Source organism: Trifolium pratense, linkage group LG4 (assembly GCF_020283565.1).
Source record: "Trifolium pratense cultivar HEN17-A07 linkage group LG4, ARS_RC_1.1, whole genome shotgun sequence".
In the NCBI taxonomy this organism is placed as follows: domain Eukaryota; kingdom Viridiplantae; phylum Streptophyta; class Magnoliopsida; order Fabales; family Fabaceae; genus Trifolium; species Trifolium pratense.
This window is the reverse complement of record NC_060062.1, coordinates 33,813,816-33,833,883: the sequence shown is the minus strand read 5'-3', so window position 1 is coordinate 33,833,883 and position 20,068 is coordinate 33,813,816. Positions and strand designations below refer to the sequence as shown.

General features: G+C 33.5%; 2 long non-coding RNA genes across 4 annotated transcripts; one reads left to right on the top strand and one right to left on the bottom strand.

The window, feature by feature from the left end:
* Positions 1-711: 711 nt before the first annotated feature.
* LOC123919438 lies at positions 712-12,133 on the top strand. Of its 2 annotated transcripts, XR_006813210.1 has the most exons (4): positions 712-784; positions 885-998; positions 1,137-1,271; positions 11,616-12,133. It is a non-coding gene; the product is annotated as an uncharacterized LOC123919438 (long non-coding RNA). The 2 variants fall into 2 exon arrangements; XR_006813209.1 differs by lacking the exon at positions 11,616-12,133 and having other exon boundaries at positions 1,137-1,522.
* LOC123919437 lies at positions 3,341-16,540 on the bottom strand. Of its 2 annotated transcripts, XR_006813208.1 has the most exons (4): positions 16,214-16,540; positions 15,820-15,871; positions 14,203-14,337; positions 3,341-3,858 (listed from the first exon to the last, which is right to left on the bottom strand). It is a non-coding gene; the product is annotated as an uncharacterized LOC123919437 (long non-coding RNA). The 2 variants fall into 2 exon arrangements; XR_006813207.1 differs by lacking the exon at positions 3,341-3,858 and having other exon boundaries at positions 13,952-14,337.
* Positions 16,541-20,068: the final 3,528 nt, after the last annotated feature.

The window sequence follows — 20,068 nt, the reverse complement described above, 5'->3', positions numbered from 1 at the left end:
TTACTTCAATTTTTTAACCATTTTTGTTTATGTCTAATTTGATGACACTAATGTAAACACAGTCGAAGTGAATAACATGCAATTGTTTATCATTTTTAAGCTTCCTTGGTGATTTAGATGAGAATTAGAGAATGCTGTGAACCCTACATTTTTGTTTCACTTTTGTGTGCACGATTTAGGTCGACATAGTTATTTTTCTTTGTTGGCACATTATTGACTATTTTTTCTTTCTATATTGAAAAGAAAGGAAGAGAAAGAGAGATAATGCATCTCTTGTGAAATTCTGTTATTGTATTTCACTACTAAAAAAATGCTGCTTCTGTGGAAGGCGTTGAGGCCAAATTATGGCAGGATAGTATCTGTGTGACACAATTTCCATTACCTTATGCATTCCGTAGCTATTAGTAATGAAATAATGAATACTAATACCTTCTTCTGCTGATTGTTTGCTTATCTATTGGTTAATGTAGATACCCAACAAAAGATATTGCAGAGTGATAAAGATTTGGTGAGGGATCAAATTCTCATGTTTTGGGGATGAGTGTGTACATTGTGGGGAATGTCACCAATTATTTTGATGTAGTCATCCAACTAATACATTAAGTATAGTTAAATCTGTAACATCTTTTCTGTTGGAGTTTATTTTTACAAAGAGTTGAGAAAGTTGTTCTATGTTTCAATGCAGAGAAATGTCATTTATGAAAGGGATATCTCTCATGCTTTTAGTACCATTTGTAGAGAAGAATTCTTTGGAATGTATAAGAGTCTTGGTGCAACATAGTTGGTGTGTTCATGATGCATATTTACTTCCTCTGTTTTGTTTCATTATGTTGATCCATGCTTTATTTTACAACTGAATTTACTACTTATTTTGTATGGTGCAGTTGATAGGCTTTGATGTAAAGCATATATTTGCATGCATGTTCACATTTCAATTGGCGTGTTCATGATATTGAAATGCCTTGATGCAAGACGAATCTTGTTTGATTCTTTAAATGGTAGTATGAAACCTATAGTGAATGTTCAATATTCTTTTAACATATCACTGTATAATAATCATTTTTATAACTTTAAATATTCTTTTTTTTGCATTTGTTTATATTCTAATTTGTATCTTTATCACTCTAACTCTGCAGGGTATTATAAATGATCATGAATCTATTGTTAAGGCAATTAAATAAGTTGATATTGTGATATGTGCTGCTGGTAGACTACTAATTGAGGACCAGGTCAAGATTATTAAAGCAATTAAAGAAGCTGGAAACATTAAGGTCAGCAAATATGTCCCTTTTAAATAATAACTTGTTCAAAATTTAACCCTATCTTTCTTAGTTTCTGCAAAAGACATGGTTTCTGTAGAGTATTAATCAATATAATTAAGTAGTTAAATTCATAGTATAAAAGTAGAAATTTCTTGAAAATGAAAGTTACAGGGTACTTGGATATTTATATCCAATGCTATCCTACACCAAGTGGTGCTAAACCTACACCCCTGTAACTAACTCTGTTAGCTGTATAATAGTCTCCTGTAATGATAACACCGAAAAATGCACTATTTTATTAAAGATACGCGTCTCACACTCTCGCGCTACATCTTTGAATTTATATATCCAATAACAATTTGATTTAAGGTTCACCGAAGGCAACATATAACCACCTCAGAATTTGATTTAAGGGTCATCAAAGGCATCACATATCCACCTCGGTATTTATATAGCCAATAACAATTGGACTTAAGGGTCGTTGAACCATCTCTGAATTTATATATCCAACAACAATTTGATTTAAGGGTCATCGAAGGCAGCATATAACATATCAGGATCTGATTTAAGGGTCATCAAAGGCAACATTATATCCATCTCGGTATTTATATATAGCAATAACAATTGGATTAAAGGGTCATCAAAGACAACATATATCCATCTCGGTATCTTAAGATTTTACTATTCAAATCGGGATTCCGCCTGATTCCAAAAGAATAGGATTATACGTGTACTCATAATCGCTGAGGGCAAACATAATTATAAAATCATAAGATTTTAGGATTAAAATTGGGATTTTAACTACCACGGCGGCAACAGTTAAGCATCTTTGAATTTATATATCCAATAACAATTTGACTTCAGGATCATCGAAGGCAACATATAAGAATCTCAGAATTTATATAGTCAATACAAGTTTGACTTAATGGTCACGAGACAACATATATCCATCTTAGAATTTATATAACTAATAATAATTGGACTTGAGGGTCATTGAGACAACATTTTACCATCCGGTAATTTATTTAGCCAAAAGCAATTGAACTTAAGTATCCTTGAGGCAACATATAACAATCTCTAAATTTAAATCGCAATAGCAATTTGACTTAACGTTTTATTCATTTGAAACGTCGTATCCAAAAACTTGTTGCGATTTTTCTGCAAGTGCAAAGATGTATCGTGTAGTTATAAAAGATTATCGATCCCACAGAGACTATTCTTCAATATTTCGCTAATGTTTTTAATATAGTGTAAGGTTAAGGCTGAATATTAATTGGATTGGGATTTTAAAAATAATTAAAGTTTATTGGATAATAAGAATTAACTAAACTGGAATGTTACTTTTAGTAGCTTACTAGGGTTCAGTAATTAAATTGAGTTTTTGGGAAAAAGGGTACTTTTCAACAAATTGATATTGATTTAAAGATACGCGTCTCACACTCTCGCGCTATTGAGTTATATCGTATAAAAATAAGACAAATGTTTAACTGTCACTGTTTCATTTACTTATAAAATACTTATTGAAAATCAATATAATTAATTAGAAAAGAATCTAGTTTTCACAAAACAGTATTAGTTTAAAAATATAGATCTCACGCTGTCGCGCTATTGAACTGATATTATATTTAAATAAATCAACGCTTCACTCTCGCTCTCACATTTATTTATAAAAATATTTTTTTGAAAACTAATAAGATTTAATTAACTTTAAAGAGCTGTCGCAGTGTTTAAAGTTAATGTCCAGTTTTTACTATCCGGTACAAATCTCACACTGTCGCGCTATTGATTCATACCTTTGTTAATTTTCACTGTCGTGCAAAATTATTTAATTAAATTAAAAACCGAAACAGAAAACTGAATTAAAAAATAAATTCACAATTTAACCACCGAACCCAATTTGGCTTACTAATTCACATTCCAGTCATATAGATTTAGCTAGACATAATTATAGATGAAGACATCATAAAATAATAAATAACCATATTAAACAAAAACATCACAGAGTAGAATACGAGGAACAATAAAATTGAAATCATGCAATTCAAATTTAAACTGAATTAAAACTCACAGAATGTCAATAACACAAGTACTGGAACAGGAATTGAAACTGGAAATTACACCTCAAATGCTTTGAATGCTTAAACACTTAAAATCTAAAAATTAATTTGCTCTGAACTCTGTAAAATATATGGCGTCCTTTAAAACAGAGTTAGACTCTCTTATTTATAGGCGAACGTTTGCAACAGCTTTTCCTCCAATTCATTCGGGATTCAGTTGAGAATCGTGTGGCGTAAGAGTAGGAATGGATGATCGTGACGAATCTCTCTCTAAAAAATAGGAACGGCCAGCGCCTTTTTTGTTGTGACTGGTACCTTGTTGCTTAGTGGCTGGCGCCACTTGCTTAGTGGCTGACTTAGTGTAAATGTGCCAAGCTGGCGCCTTGTGACTCATGGCCAGCACCTTATAACTCAAGGCCAGCGCCTTGTGTTGTGCGGCTTGTGCCTTTTCAAGGCCAACGCCTTACACAAGGTGGCTAGCGCCACTTTTTGATGGTAGTTGCCTTGTTTCTTTGATATTTTGCTCATTCTTGGTGCATCTGTAGTTTCATAAAAAAAACAATAATTATTTTATTTTATTAGCATAAATTAGACAAAATATTAAAATACTTAGGGAAATAATATTAATAAAATAGTGCATTTTTCGGTGTTATCAAACTCCCCTAAACTTGAACCATTGTTTGTCCTCAAGCAAAAAGATATATCATTTAGTGATAGAGAAAACATGACATAAGACGTCCCTTTAGTCACCTATTTTAATCTTGACCAAATAAAACAAGTAAGTTCATTCATCACACTAAAGATATCATAAAAACACAAATCACATACGATCATGAATTTCTTCCTTATATAGACCGTTCCGAACTATTTTGTCAATCCCGAACTTAACTTTAATCTCATCTTTCTTCATCCCTTTTAAACCTTTGGTAATCACATTAAGCCCGTTATCTATTCACACACACATGGTAGTGAGTCTATTAGTGATTATGATCCGATTCTTTTTCATATTATTTATTGCCCTTTTTGACATAGGATAGCTTTATATCTTAGAGGTGATTCGCAGTTGGGCTAAATGACCGGGTGAGGGTCACCTGACTTAGAATGCGTAGTCCCCTTTTCAGATTTATACTACCTTTGTTATTATTTATCATCATCATTTTTTCGAAATCATTCACTTATATTCGTCGACTCTACCACTTAGATAGTGATCTTAGATGGTGCCGACTACCTAATGGTTTACTCAAAGATTAGTAAAGTCAAGAAATTTAAGCTCGGGTAAAGCAAATATCAAAATTGATCTACATAATTAAGAAATTTATGGTGTTGAAATGATATAGCTAGTATGAAAATATGCTCACAACTTAATTTTGTAAGTGACTTTTGGAAAATCAAAATTGTATTGCTTCTCAAAATTTTTGTTATGGCTCAAGATTTTGGAAAAAATTTAAAATAACCCGAAAAAATTTATTTGCAAAAAGGAAAATTAGACTGAAAAGTAGAAAATAAAAACAGTAAAGTCCTCCCTTAAATGTTATGACTTAAAAGAAGGAGAGGAACGTGAAACCTGGGATTATTATCAAGTCACGGTGGAGGTTGTTGGTATCTTTGAAAGTTGTCAAACTGCATCCTTAATTCGCTTATGCCATAAATGACGCGATCAAGTTGTTGTTGACGTTGTGCCTCCGCCGTATCCCATTGGTCAAAACGACCCTGAATTTGTTGTTGATTTTGGAGAATTTGATTTTGTTGAATTTGCATTGCGTTAATTTGTCCCATCATCTCCGTTTGTTGTTGGTGCATGGCATAAAAAGGGCTGTCGCGCTCGTCCATGGTGTTTTGGCGAGATGATGAACTACCTGCAAAAGTGTTAGGAAAATATGTGGTGTGTGCAGGTGGGACAAAATTGTGACTCCCACCAGCGGCAACATCATCAGTAATGTGCGTGGGAGCCTGATCAGGCATGGGCTCGTCATTAGTATTATAAAGGAGGTTTGCAGGAACCCGAACATCCGTGCGATCCGGATTTGGAAGAGTGAAATTAGGACACACTGTATTATTAATTAACAGATTAAAACCTCCACTTCTACGTTCCTTAATTAATTTCATGCTCTTGACCATGTTAAGATCAAGGTAAAATGGATGCATAGGTGGAAGAGGGACGAACTCGTCTTTGTGTCCGAGGAGTTTAGCTAGTGTTGTAAGTAAACCTCCAAACATGATGTCGCCCTTCTTAGTAATATATGATCGCATATGGGAGAGCATGAAAGAAACAGCATGTATTCGAATATTATTAAAAATGGCATAGATAAAGAAAAGCTCTTTGGCATTGATTTTGTTAGAATTTAGCCGTCCGAAAATAGTATAAGCTAGTAGTTGTCGAAAATATCGGATGGCGGGATTGTGAATGGAGGAGGCGGCATTACCTTCAAAACCCTCCATGTTTTTTCCCGTTATAGATTGCCAAAATGAGCTAGCATTTTCTACCCATTGCTCGTTGTCGGGAATTTTATATGCGACACCATCGCCATAAGAAATACGTAAAAGATTAGCAATTTGATCATAGGTCATTTCGTATTCCTTATTAAACATGCGAAAACGAGCAATGCCATTTGGACTGTCAGGATTTTTTAAAATAAGAGAGCTTAGAAATTCTATTGTCAGTGGAAAATAAGCAGCATTTCTTTGGTTTACAAAGAAATTTAAGTTGAGAGTATCAAGCATATATTTCACACTGTCATAGAGTCCTAAACTTCTTAAACAATCAAAATCAGCATACCTTGTGGGAACAAATTCCCTAGTGGAGAGAGCCATAAAGGTTTGATATTGTTTAGCTCCTTCTGTTCCCTTCCTATACTTGAGTTGGTAAGGCTCTTGGTTTGCCATTGAGACTTTAATGTAGTGTGAATAGGAGAAGAGAAAATATTAGGTTATACTGATGTAGTAAGTTAGTAGAAGTGGTGAGTTGAGTAGCGTGTCTTTATAGAAGCATTGATGTTCAAGTTGGTCAAAAATGAATAAGTGGGTAATTATAATTGTCAGGCATCTCATAATGGTTTCATATGAAAGTGTTTTCAAAATAATGGCATGAAGTAGATAGTGATGACTATTGCATGCATTTGTCCACTCACATGTGTACTTGTTTTGACCAAATAATTTATTATTGCATGCATTGGATACTAAGTAGAAAATGGTTTGTATCAATATACATTGTTTTTGCGCCAGCTATGTTTTTAATACATGGTAAGGCGCTGGCCTTCTCAAGAAGGGCGCTGGCCTTGTGTTTTGCAAAGGGAAAGTGGCCAGCGCCATTTGTTGTGTGGCTGGTCACTCTTAATTGTGATACATTATTATATAGTGTGAATGAAAATACATGTTGTACGTAATATATATGTATCACTAGCCACATGTGATGATACTTAGCATGCATTTGATAAAAGTTTGGCACAAAGGTATTCATAAAATAAATATAGGTGCAAGGCATGCAGAGGGAATCTCTGGCTCTAGGCCTTTCAACATTTCAATCACATGTTTTGGCATTTGGTTGTTTGGATTATGCATATAGAGAATACTTGTACCTTGACCAAAATAATTTTTACATAAAAATAAATGAATAAATAAATAAATATATATATCGCAGATGAAGGAAAATAATCTGCAAGGATAAAAAATTCTTCGGTATGTGAAGATAAAATAGTTGAATAATAAAGTTAGAACTAGCGTAAATATAACGATAAGTTTTCATGCAAAGTGAGAATTTATTTAAAATTTAGAAAGTGATGCAATATTTGATGTTCATGCGATGTAAAGTTCGTTGCGAAATAAAAATAGAAATAAAAATAGAAATTTGCAATAAAAGTTTTGTGATCAGCCACTTGGTTGTGGCGCAGCGGGAGGCAGTTGAATGACGCGTATCTGGTCCGAGCATTTATCGAACTGTCCTATGATCAGGTCCATGAATCTATGGAAGTCTCCCTTTAGAGTAGCGAGATCTGCGCGAAGAGTTTCAAGTTCATACTGAATGTCGGTGATGGCCGCTCCGTAGTCAGGTGGTGGCACTGAGGTAGAAGCAGCTGTTTGGGCAGGTGATGGAGGGGCAGGTGAATAAATGAAAAGTGGGGTGGGGGGTTTTGGGTCATTAATAATGTGGTAGTATGGTGGTGTCTCAGGGTCTGTTTCATCTTGTCCTTCCAAGTTGTAGAGTCAGTTCTTTTTATCGTGGACACTAGTTTTGTCATAATAAGGCAAGGTAAACTCATGAACAGGCTCAAGGTTAACCAACAGTTGGAAGGTATCAGGGCCAAGGTTTCCGATTAGGTGATTGTTAAAACAGAACTGAATACCCATGGGTTCTACTCCTACAGAGAGGGTGATCTGTGATAGTGGGGTATACAGGTCGTATACCCCACTATCACAGATCACCCTCTCTGTAGGAGTAGAACCCATGGGTATTCAGTTCTGTTTTAACAATCACCTAATCGGAAACCTTGGCCCTGATACCTTCCAACTGTTGGTTAACCTTGAGCCTGTTCATGAGTTTACCTTGCCTTATTATGACAAAACTAGTGTCCACGATAAAAAAAACTGACTCTACAACTTGGAAGGACAAGATGAAACAGACCCTGAGACACCACCATACTACCACATTATTAATGACCCAAAACCCCCCACCCCACTTTTCATTTATTCACCTGCCCCTCCATCACCTGCCCAAACAGCTGCTTCTACCTCAGTGCCACCACCTGACTACGGAGCGGCCATCGCCGACATTCAGTATGAACTTGAAACTCTTCGCGCAGATCTCGCTACTCTAAAGGGAGACTTCCATAGATTCATGGACCTGATCATAGGACAGTTCGATCAATGCTCGGACCAGATACGCGTCATTCAACTGCCTCCCGCTGCGCCACAACCAAGTGGCTGATCACAAAACTTTTATTGCAAATTTCTATTTTTATTTCTATTTTTATTTCGCAACGAACTTTACATCGCATGAACATCAAATATTGCATCACTTTCTAAATTTTAAATAAATTCTCGCTTTGCATGAAAACTTATCGTTATATTTACGCTAGTTCTAACTTTATTATTCAACTATTTTATCTTCACATACCGAAGAATTTTTTATCCTTGCAGATTATTTTCCTTCATCTGCGATATATATATTTATTTATTTATTCATTTATTTTTATGTAAAAATTATTTTGGTCAAGGTACAAGTATTCTCTATATGCATAATCCAAACAACCAAATGCCAAAACATGTGATTGAAATGTTGAAAGGCCTAGAGCCAGAGATTCCCTCTGCATGCCTTGCACCTATATTTATTTTATGAATACCTTTGTGCCAAACTTTTATCAAATGCATGCTAAGTATCATCACATGTGGCTAGTGATACATATATATTACGTACAACATGTATTTTCATTCACACTATATAATAATGTATCACAATTAAGAGTGACCAGCCACACAACAAATGGCGCTGGCCACTTTCCCTTTGCAAAACACAAGGCCAGCGCCCTTCTTGAGAAGGCCAGCGCCTTACCATGTATTAAAAACATAGCTGGCGCAAAAACAATGTATATTGATACAAACCATTTTCTACTTAGTATCCAATGCATGCAATAATAAATTATTTGGTCAAAACAAGTACACATGTGAGTGGACAAATGCATGCAATAGTCATCACTATCTACTTCATGCCATTATTTTGAAAACACTTTCATATGAAACCATTATGAGATGTCTGACAATTACAATTACCCACTTATTCATTTTTGACCAACTTGAACATCAATGCTTCTATAAAGACACGCTACTCAACACACAACCAACTCACCACTTCTACTAACTTACTACATCAGTATAACCTAATATTTTCTCTTCTCCTATTCACACTACATTAAAGTCTCAATGGCAAACCAAGAGCCTTACCAACTCAAGTATAGGAAGGGAACAGAAGGAGCTAAACAATATCAAACCTTTATGGCTCTCTCCACTAGGGAATTTGTTCCCACAAGGTATGCTGATTTTGATTGTTTAAGAAGTTTAGGACTCTATGACAGTGTGAAATATATGCTTGATACTCTCAACTTAAATTTCTTTGTAAACCAAAGAAATGCTGCTTATTTTCCACTGACAATAGAATTTCTAAGCTCTCTTATTTTAAAAAATCCTGACAGTCCAAATGGCATTGCTCGTTTTCGCATGTTTAATAAGGAATACGAAATGACCTATGATCAAATTGCTAATCTTTTACGTATTTCTTATGGCGATGGTGTCGCATATAAAATTCCCGACAACGAGCAATGGGTAGAAAATGCTAGCTCATTTTGGCAATCTATAACGGGAAAAAACATGGAGGGTTTTGAAGGTAATGCCGCCTCCTCCATTCACAATCCCGCCATCCGATATTTTCGACAACTACTAGCTTATACTATTTTCGGACGGCTAAATTCTAACAAAATCAATGCCAAAGAGCTTTTCTTTATCTATGCCATTTTTAATAATATTCGAATACATGCTGTTTCTTTCATGCTCTCCCATATGCGATCATATATTACTAAGAAGGGCGACATCATGTTTGGAGGTTTACTTACAACACTAGCTAAACTCCTCGGACACAAAGACGAGTTCGTCCCTCTTCCACCTATGCATCCATTTTACCTTGATCTTAACATGGTCAAGAGCATGAAATTGATTAAGGAACGTAGAAGTGGAGGTTTTAATCTGTTAATTAATAATACAGTGTGTCCTAATTTCACTCTTCCAAATCCGGACCGCACGGATGTTCGGGTTCCTGCAAACCTCCTTTATAATACTAATGACGAGCCCATGCCTGATCAGGCTCCCACGCACATTACTGATGATGTTGCCGCTGGTGGGAGCCACAATTTTGTCCCACTTGCACACACCACATATTTTCCTAACACTTTTGCAGGTAGTTCATCATCTCGCCAAAACACCATGGACGAGCGCGACAGCCCTTTTTATGCCATGCACCAACAACAAACGGAGATGATGGGACAAATTAACGCAATGCAAATTCCACAAAATCAAATTCTCCAAAATCAACAACAAATTCAGGGCCGTTTTGACCAATGGGATACGGCGGAGGCACAACGTCAACAACAACTTGATCGCGTCATTTATGGCATAAGCGAATTAAGGATGCAGTTTGACAACTTTCAAAGATACCAACAACCTCCACCGTGACTTGATAATAATCCCAGGTTTCACGTTCCTCTCCTTCTTTTAAGTCATAACATTGGAGACAATGTTGGATTTAAGTTTAGGGGAGGACTTTACTGTTTTTATTTTCTACTTTTCAGTCTAATTTTATTTTAGTCTAATTTTCCTTTTTGCAAATAAATTTTTTCGGGTTATTTTAAATTTTTTCCAAAATCTTGAGCCATAACAAAAATTTTGAGAAGCAATACAATTTTGATTTTCCAAAAGTCACTGACAAAATTAAGTTGTGAGCATATTTTCATACTAGCTATATCATTTCAACACCATAAATTTCTTAATTATGTAGATCAATTTTGATATTTGCCTTACCCGAGCTTAAATTTCTTGACTTTACTAATCCTTGAGTAAACCATTAGGTAGTCGGCACCATCTAAGATCACTATCTAAGTGGTAGAGTCGACGAATATAAGTGAATGATTTCGAAAAAATGATGATGATAAATAATAACAAAGGTAGTATAAATCTGAAAAGGGGACTACGCATTCTAAGTCAGGTGACCCTCACCCGGTCATTTAGCCCAACTGCGAATCACCTCTAAGATATAAAGCTATCCTATGTCAAAAAGGGCAATAAATAATATGAAAAAGAATCGGATCATAATCACTAATAGACTCACTACCATGTGTGTGTGAATAGATAACGGGCTTAATGTGATTACCAAAGGTTTAAAAGGGATGAAGAAAGATGAGATTAAAGTTAAGTTCGAGATTGACAAAATAGTTCGGAACGGTCTATATAAGGAAGAAATTCATGATCGTATGTGATTTGTGTTTTTATGATATCTTTAGTGTGATGAATGAACTTACTTGTTTTATTTGGTCAAGATTAAAATAGGTGACTAAAGGGACGTCTTATGTCATGTTTTCTCTATCACTAAATGATATATCTTTTTGCTTGAGGACAAGCAATGGTTCAAGTTTAGGGGAGTTTGATAACACCGAAAAATGCACTATTTTATTAATATTATTTCCCTAAGTATTTTAATATTTTGTCTAATTTATGCTAATAAAATAAAATAATTATTGTTTTTTTTATGAAACTACAGATGCACCAAGAATGAGCAAAATATCAAAGAAACAAGGCAACTACCATCAAAAAGTGGCGCTAGCCACCTTGTGTAAGGCGTTGGCCTTGAAAAGGCACAAGCCGCACAACACAAGGCGCTGGCCTTGAGTTATAAGGTGCTGGCCATGAGTCACAAGGCGCCAGCTTGGCACATTTACACTAAGTCAGCCACTAAGCAAGTGGCGCCAGCCACTAAGCAACAAGGTACCAGTCACAACAAAAAAGGCGCTGGCCGTTCCTATTTTTTAGAGAGAGATTCGTCACGATCATCCATTCCTACTCTTACGCCACACGATTCTCAACTGAATCCCGAATGAATTGGAGGAAAAGCTGTTGCAAACGTTCGCCTATAAATAAGAGAGTCTAACTCTGTTTTAAAGGACGCCATATATTTTACAGAGTTCAGAGCAAATTAATTTTTAGATTTTAAGTGTTTAAGCATTCAAAGCATTTGAGGTGTAATTTCCAGTTTCAATTCCTGTTCCAGTACTTGTGTTATTGACATTCTGTGAGTTTTAATTCAGTTTAAATTTGAATTGCATGATTTCAATTTTATTGTTCCTCGTATTCTACTCTGTGATGTTTTTGTTTAATATGGTTATTTATTATTTTATGATGTCTTCATCTATAATTATGTCTAGCTAAATCTATATGACTGGAATGTGAATTAGTAAGCCAAATTGGGTTCGGTGGTTAAATTGTGAATTTATTTTTTAATTCAGTTTTCTGTTTCGGTTTTTAATTTAATTAAATAATTTTGCACGACAGTGAAAATTAACAAAGGTATGAATCAATAGCGCGACAGTGTGAGATTTGTACCGGATAGTAAAAACTGGACATTAACTTTAAACACCGCGACAGCTCTTTAAAGTTAATTAAATCTTATTAGTTTTCAAAAAAATATTTTTATAAATAAATGTGAGAGCGAGAGTGAAGCGTTGATTTATTTAAATATAATATCAGTTCAATAGCGCGACAGCGTGAGATCTATATTTTTAAACTAATACTGTTTTGTGAAAACTAGATTCTTTTCTAATTAATTATATTGATTTTCAAATAGTATTTTATAAGTAAATGAAACAGTGACAGTTAAACATTTGTCTTATTTTTATACGATATAACTCAATAGCGCGAGAGTGTGAGACGCGTATCTTTAAATCAATATCAATTTGTTGAAAAGTACCCTTTTTCCCAAAAACTCAATTTAATTACTGAACCCTAGTAAGCTACTAAAAGTAACATTCCAGTTTAGTTAATTCTTATTATCCAATAAACTTTAATTATTTTTAAAATCCCAATCCAATTAATATTCAGCCTTAACCTTACACTATATTAAAAACATTAGCGAAATATTGAAGAATAGTCTCTGTGGGATCGATAATCTTTTATAACTACACGATACATCTGTGCACTTGCAGAAAAATCGCAACAAGTTTTTGGATACGACGTTTCAAATGAATAAAACGTTAAGTCAAATTGCTATTGCGATTTAAATTTAGAGATTGTTATATGTTGCCTCAAGGATACTTAAGTTCAATTGCTTTTGGCTAAATAAATTACCGGATGGTAAAATGTTGTCTCAATGACCCTCAAGTCCAATTATTATTAGTTATATAAATTCTAAGATGGATATATGTTGTCTCGTGACCATTAAGTCAAACTTGTATTGACTATATAAATTCTGAGATTCTTATATGTTGCCTTCGATGATCCTGAAGTCAAATTGTTATTGGATATATAAATTCAAAGATGCTTAACTGTTGCCGCCGTGGTAGTTAAAATCCCAATTTTAATCCTAAAATCTTATGATTTTATAATTATGTTTGCCCTCAGCGATTATGAGTACACGTATAATCCTATTCTTTTGGAATCAGGCGGAATCCCGATTTGAATAGTAAAATCTTAAGATACCGAGATGGATATATGTTGTCTTTGATGACCCTTTAATCCAATTGTTATTGCTATATATAAATACCGAGATGGATATAATGTTGCCTTTGATGACCCTTAAATCAGATCCTGATATGTTATATGCTGCCTTCGATGACCCTTAAATCAAATTGTTGTTGGATATATAAATTCAGAGATGGTTCAACGACCCTTAAGTCCAATTGTTATTGGCTATATAAATACCGAGGTGGATATGTGATGCCTTTGATGACCCTTAAATCAAATTCTGAGGTGGTTATATGTTGCCTTCGGTGAACCTTAAATCAAATTGTTATTGGATATATAAATTCAAAGATGTAGCGCGAGAGTGTGAGACGCGTATCTTTAATAAAATAGTGCATTTTTCGGTGTTATCATTACAGGAGACTATTATACAGCTAACAGAGTTAGTTACAGGGGTGTAGGTTTAGCACCACTTGGTGTAGGATAGCATTGGATATAAATATCCAAGTACCCTGTAACTTTCATTTTCAAGAAATTTCTACTTTTATACTATGAATTTAACTACTTAATTATATTGATTAATACTCTACAGAAACCATGTCTTTTGCAGAAACTAAGAAAGATAGGGTTAAATTTTGAACAAGTTATTATTTAAAAGGGACATATTTGCTGACCTTAATGTTTCCAGCTTCTTTAATTGCTTTAATAATCTTGACCTGGTCCTCAATTAGTAGTCTACCAGCAGCACATATCACAATATCAACTTATTTAATTGCCTTAACAATAGATTCATGATCATTTATAATACCCTGCAGAGTTAGAGTGATAAAGATACAAATTAGAATATAAACAAATGCAAAAAAAAGAATATTTAAAGTTATAAAAATGATTATTATACAGTGATATGTTAAAAGAATATTGAACATTCACTATAGGTTTCATACTACCATTTAAAGAATCAAACAAGATTCGTCTTGCATCAAGGCATTTCAATATCATGAACACGCCAATTGAAATGTGAACATGCATGCAAATATATGCTTTACATCAAAGCCTATCAACTGCACCATACAAAATAAGTAGTAAATTCAGTTGTAAAATAAAGCATGGATCAACATAATGAAACAAAACAGAGGAAGTAAATATGCATCATGAACACACCAACTATGTTGCACCAAGACTCTTATACATTCCAAAGAATTCTTCTCTACAAATGGTACTAAAAGCATGAGAGATATCCCTTTCATAAATGACATTTCTCTGCATTGAAACATAGAACAACTTTCTCAACTCTTTGTAAAAATAAACTCCAACAGAAAAGATGTTACAGATTTAACTATACTTAATGTATTAGTTGGATGACTACATCAAAATAATTGGTGACATTCCCCACAATGTACACACTCATCCCCAAAACATGAGAATTTGATCCCTCACCAAATCTTTATCACTCTGCAATATCTTTTGTTGGGTATCTACATTAACCAATAGATAAGCAAACAATCAGCAGAAGAAGGTATTAGTATTCATTATTTCATTACTAATAGCTACGGAATGCATAAGGTAATGGAAATTGTGTCACACAGATACTATCCTGCCATAATTTGGCCTCAACGCCTTCCACAGAAGCAGCATTTTTTTAGTAGTGAAATACAATAACAGAATTTCACAAGAGATGCATTATCTCTCTTTCTCTTCCTTTCTTTTCAATATAGAAAGAAAAAATAGTCAATAATGTGCCAACAAAGAAAAATAACTATGTCGACCTAAATCGTGCACACAAAAGTGAAACAAAAATGTAGGGTTCACAGCATTCTCTAATTCTCATCTAAATCACCAAGGAAGCTTAAAAATGATAAACAATTGCATGTTATTCACTTCGACTGTGTTTACATTAGTGTCATCAAATTAGACATAAACAAAAATGGTTAAAAAATTGAAGTAAACATTTTGCAAAATATTCTTTACAATTGAAATGTGTTCTATAACTAAAGATAAATCAGAACTTAAAACATTTTCTCATAATTCTGAATACAGCCGACACAAAGTATAACAACCCTACAACTTAAATGTATGAAAACCAACATAACATCATGCAACATTAAACCTTTCTGGTCAAATATGGACTGCGGTTATGCATAAAACTAAGACCATTAAGCAACATAACATTGTAACATGAGTCTAAATAGGATTATAGTAACAAGTAACAAACATCATATTAAATTAAACCGGTGTGCACCAAAATTAAATCAACTATTGTATCTTTAATAATCAAAGGAGAAAAAATGTACCTTTTGCAGCATATCATCAATGTCATCTTCATCCTCGTTTGAATATTCTTAACTGTAAAATGCACATTGCAAAAGTCATGGGTTAACATAGTTATTGCTTGGTGGTGAAGCTATTGCATAAAAATAATCTGAAACAAACGGGCCCATTAACTCATAAAGAACCCATTGTTACAATTCATAGTTTAGAGAAATTAAACACAAAGTAGAAAGAAAACAAAATTGACAAACCTAATAATAAACAAGGAATAACCATCAAGCATAAATCCAAAAACATTGATATGAACAAACAAAAATCATATAAATCCCTTTTCTATTTCAATTAAGTTTCTAAATTTTTTCTAAACCAGTAACCTAAGCTTCAAAAAATAAATTAGAGAGAAATAGAGGGCTTTACATTGAGTTATTGATGATGGAGATGAATAAAACGTTGCAAACAAAGAACAATGATAGTTTTGAGCGAACCGTCCAAGGTCTGGCGTCGCAAAGTAAAAAATTTGTCGTAGTGATTAATGGGGTTTTAGGGTTTCACGATTGGATTTTGGGTTTGAAGAAATGGGTTTACGGAGGGATGAAATTGGAAGAAGTTTTCTATGGAAGTAGAAGAGAAGGTTCCGAAGAAACCATTATATTTGTGGTTGTTCTTTTGATTCATGTTCATGGTCAGAGAGAGAGAGTGTTCTTTTGATTCATGTTCATGGTCAGAGAGAGAGAGAGAGGATGAGGGTTTTTGCAAGGTGTGAGATACTGAGATGAACGTTGTGAATTTTCTTTTTGAATTTTCAAAGTTGTTATTTTATTTATATCCTACCACCAAAAAACAAATATAGTTTTTTTTTTTTAAGAAAAATATGGTTCTTTATGAAATTTTTAAATTAGGCATCGAAACTAGTATATCATTTTATTTTTTTTAAAAAAAAATATTCATGAAGGGTATGCCTGTGTGTACTGTGTGGATTTAGTTTAGATTTAAGTTTATTCACTTGGTTATAAATACCAAGATAGTCATACTATTTTATTAACGTAAATAGTAATGTAAATATTGTAATTAGGGTTATTGACAAGTATCAATAATATTCATTGTTCCTTGTTATTTTCTCCTATCATTTAACCTAAATCACCCTCAGTATATATGGGGTATGTAATATTTATTGAGAAAGAGTAATATTTATAATGAAGGAGCAACAAAAATGAGATCAATTTAATGGAGTTTTTTTTTTTAATAAAATTGGTGCTATTATTAATGGGTAATGGAGTTGTCATTTGAACAATTTAAATTATTTTTAAAGTATGGTTTTTTTTGTTTTTTTATAAGCAAAGTTAGTTGTTAATTAGTATTACAATGTTATGTTAGTTTTTTTCTCCTTTGTCAGGATTTGAACTTCGGACCTCCTACTCTTTATCTCTTATATCAACTTGTTTAATCAGCTGAGCTACTCATTTCACCCGATTTTTTTTATCTTTAATTATTTGTCTTAATAATGTAGTTTTATTTATTATAATTATATAAAAAAATTATAAAGACGTACCTTAGTTTTTCTAAAAATGATGTATGTTGTACCAATACATGTACATACGGTTGGAAATGAGTTGAGCTCATTCGAACTCGCTTAAGCTCGACTAGAGTCGGGATCCGTTAACACCAGGTGTCAAATTAAAGTTGGACACCAAATATTAACCATTGATTTCTTGTAATCTAATGGCTAATATATGATCGCTTAAAATATCAAGTGCGTTTAATTCATTGAATCACTCTTTTATTATTATTATTATTATTATTATTATTATTATTATTATTATTAGTGGCTAGACGAACACGTTCCGTGTACATCTGTCTGATCCGATTTTATGAAAATAAAAACATGTTAAAAAACGTGAAAGGTTTGATGAAAACAAAAAAGTATACAAGTTATTTTTTGTTTGAGAGAAGAAGTTTTAAGATAGAATTATTAAAATAGAAGTTAAAGAAGAGTTTAAAAAAAATTGTTAGAATATTGTGGCAATTAAAAAAAAATGACTACATCAAAACTTAAGTATTCTCGTATAGATTATTATTATTTTCCAAACATCAAGATTTCATCCTTTCTCATCGGCAGAGATTGATGACCGACAAGAATCACGAGAGGAGTTTTCTACCGATAATTCATTTCAATTGATTAATCTCATGGTAAATTCTAATATGGACCACTTCATCAAGTGATCCATGGTGGACCAGTCACAAATAACATTATAACGAATACGAATTTTACAAAATCCACCGTTGGATTGAAAGTTTAGATCATATAGATCATCCATAGAAAAATTTAGAAAAACTGAAAACCATTTGATATGTTATTGAAACACATCAAGATTAACGGTTTATTAAATAACGTAAATCTTGATGGGTCTCAATAACAAATCAAATGATTTAAAAAAAAAATTAAAATGCGATATAAACTTTCAATTCAATAGTGAATTTTGTAAAATTCATATTCGGTAGATCACTTGTTCACGGTGGACCACTTATCCACAATAGCATTAGCCTTAATCTCCTCCCCCTTAATTCAGTGTCTCATTCCTCTAAAAGTCAATTGTTTATCTTTTTTAGGAGATGAAACATTCCTATTGATAATTCTTTGGGAGATTATTGCACCATATACCGTCCAATATCTTTTAAAAAATTGAAGATTTAACTAAGAAGATACACAAGTTATGGTGTTAGATGAATGTTAACCGTTAAACTTATTGTTAACAGATTCTAATTCATATATATGGTGGATTTTAAGATGGGGGGCAATTAAGTTCCTCACCGGTGTACCATTAAAATTAACCCTTAGATTAAATTAGGTTACATAATAATATTTTTCACTGCCACACATAATTATTAATCACTCTAACTTCAATCTTCCTGTTCATCGGCTTCTCCCTTAACACCAAACCCAATTGTTTTTGTCATGGTGGTTCTCCACCACCATCTCCAACCCTCTAAAACATCTACCAATGACTCTAACCAGAGAATAATTAAAACAAGGAAAAACAACTTTATGAAAAAGAAAGTTGAACCTTCTCTCATTCTTTTCAACATACAAACATCAACACCAAGTCTAAAATCTAATAATTCATCATAGATGTCCAGTTTCCATTGCCGAAAAGTCCAATTCTTTTCCTCAATTGTGTTCATCTTTTTTTTTTCTATTTCCAATACAAATTCATGGAAAGCGTTACTTTAGGGAGAATTTTGGTCATCCATTTTTTTCCAAACAAATTATGTTAATAAAGCAAGGAATTCAATTTTATTAAAGAACTCTAATTATTAAAGACACGGTCCGATATAAAAAATGGAAGTCAGAGTTAATGACTTTTCATGTGGAAGATGAACCCCAGTTATTATCTTTCACCTTGAAGTCTCGTTGGTGGCTATTTGACCATCAAATTAATGTGCAATTTTAGGGGTAATATCAAGGTTGTCAGAACCGGACCGGTCATCGAACCGGCGAGCTCACCGGTTCAAGGTTCAATTGGTCGGACCGGGTTCAATCGGGGTCGAACCGTTTTTAATTAAATATATTTTTTAATTAATATATAAATAAAAATATATGAATAATTGCTCAATATTTCATAATTTCACACATTAAAAAGATAAAATATCACAAATCAAAATAAAATAAAATTTATAATTCAAACCAAATGAAAAATAGATAAAAAACAAAAACCTTTCTTATTCTTACGACGTCGTTGTTTTGTTTCAGATTTTTTTAAAAAAAAAAAAAATTAAAACGACGTCGTTTTGCCCTGTTTTTTTAAAAAAAATAAAAAATCAGCAAAATCGCTTGAACCGCGCGCCTGGCCGGTTCGCCGGTTCAACCCAGTTCGACCCCGGTTCACGCGTTTTTTTGCCGGTCGGTTTCCTATCCGTTTTTTGCTCAAAACCGAACCGTTTTCATGACCGGTTCACGGTCCGACCGGCCGGTCCAGTTTTGATAACCTTGGGTAATATATTTACGCTGTGATGAAAAAAATGTAGCCGGAGCGATGATATGATTCTGGTGTAGCGACAAAGTGAGAAAGATCTGGGTGGAGAGAAAGAAATTGAAGTCTTATACAATATAAGTTTTTTTTAAAAAAAAAATAAAAGAAGGCTATAAAATCGGGTGTGGTAATGAAAAAATGGACCATTTAATCTAATGGTGAAATTGTGTGGTACACCGGTGAGGGACTTAGTTGCTCCCTCACCTTAGACGCCACACACACACACGCACACACACACATAAAG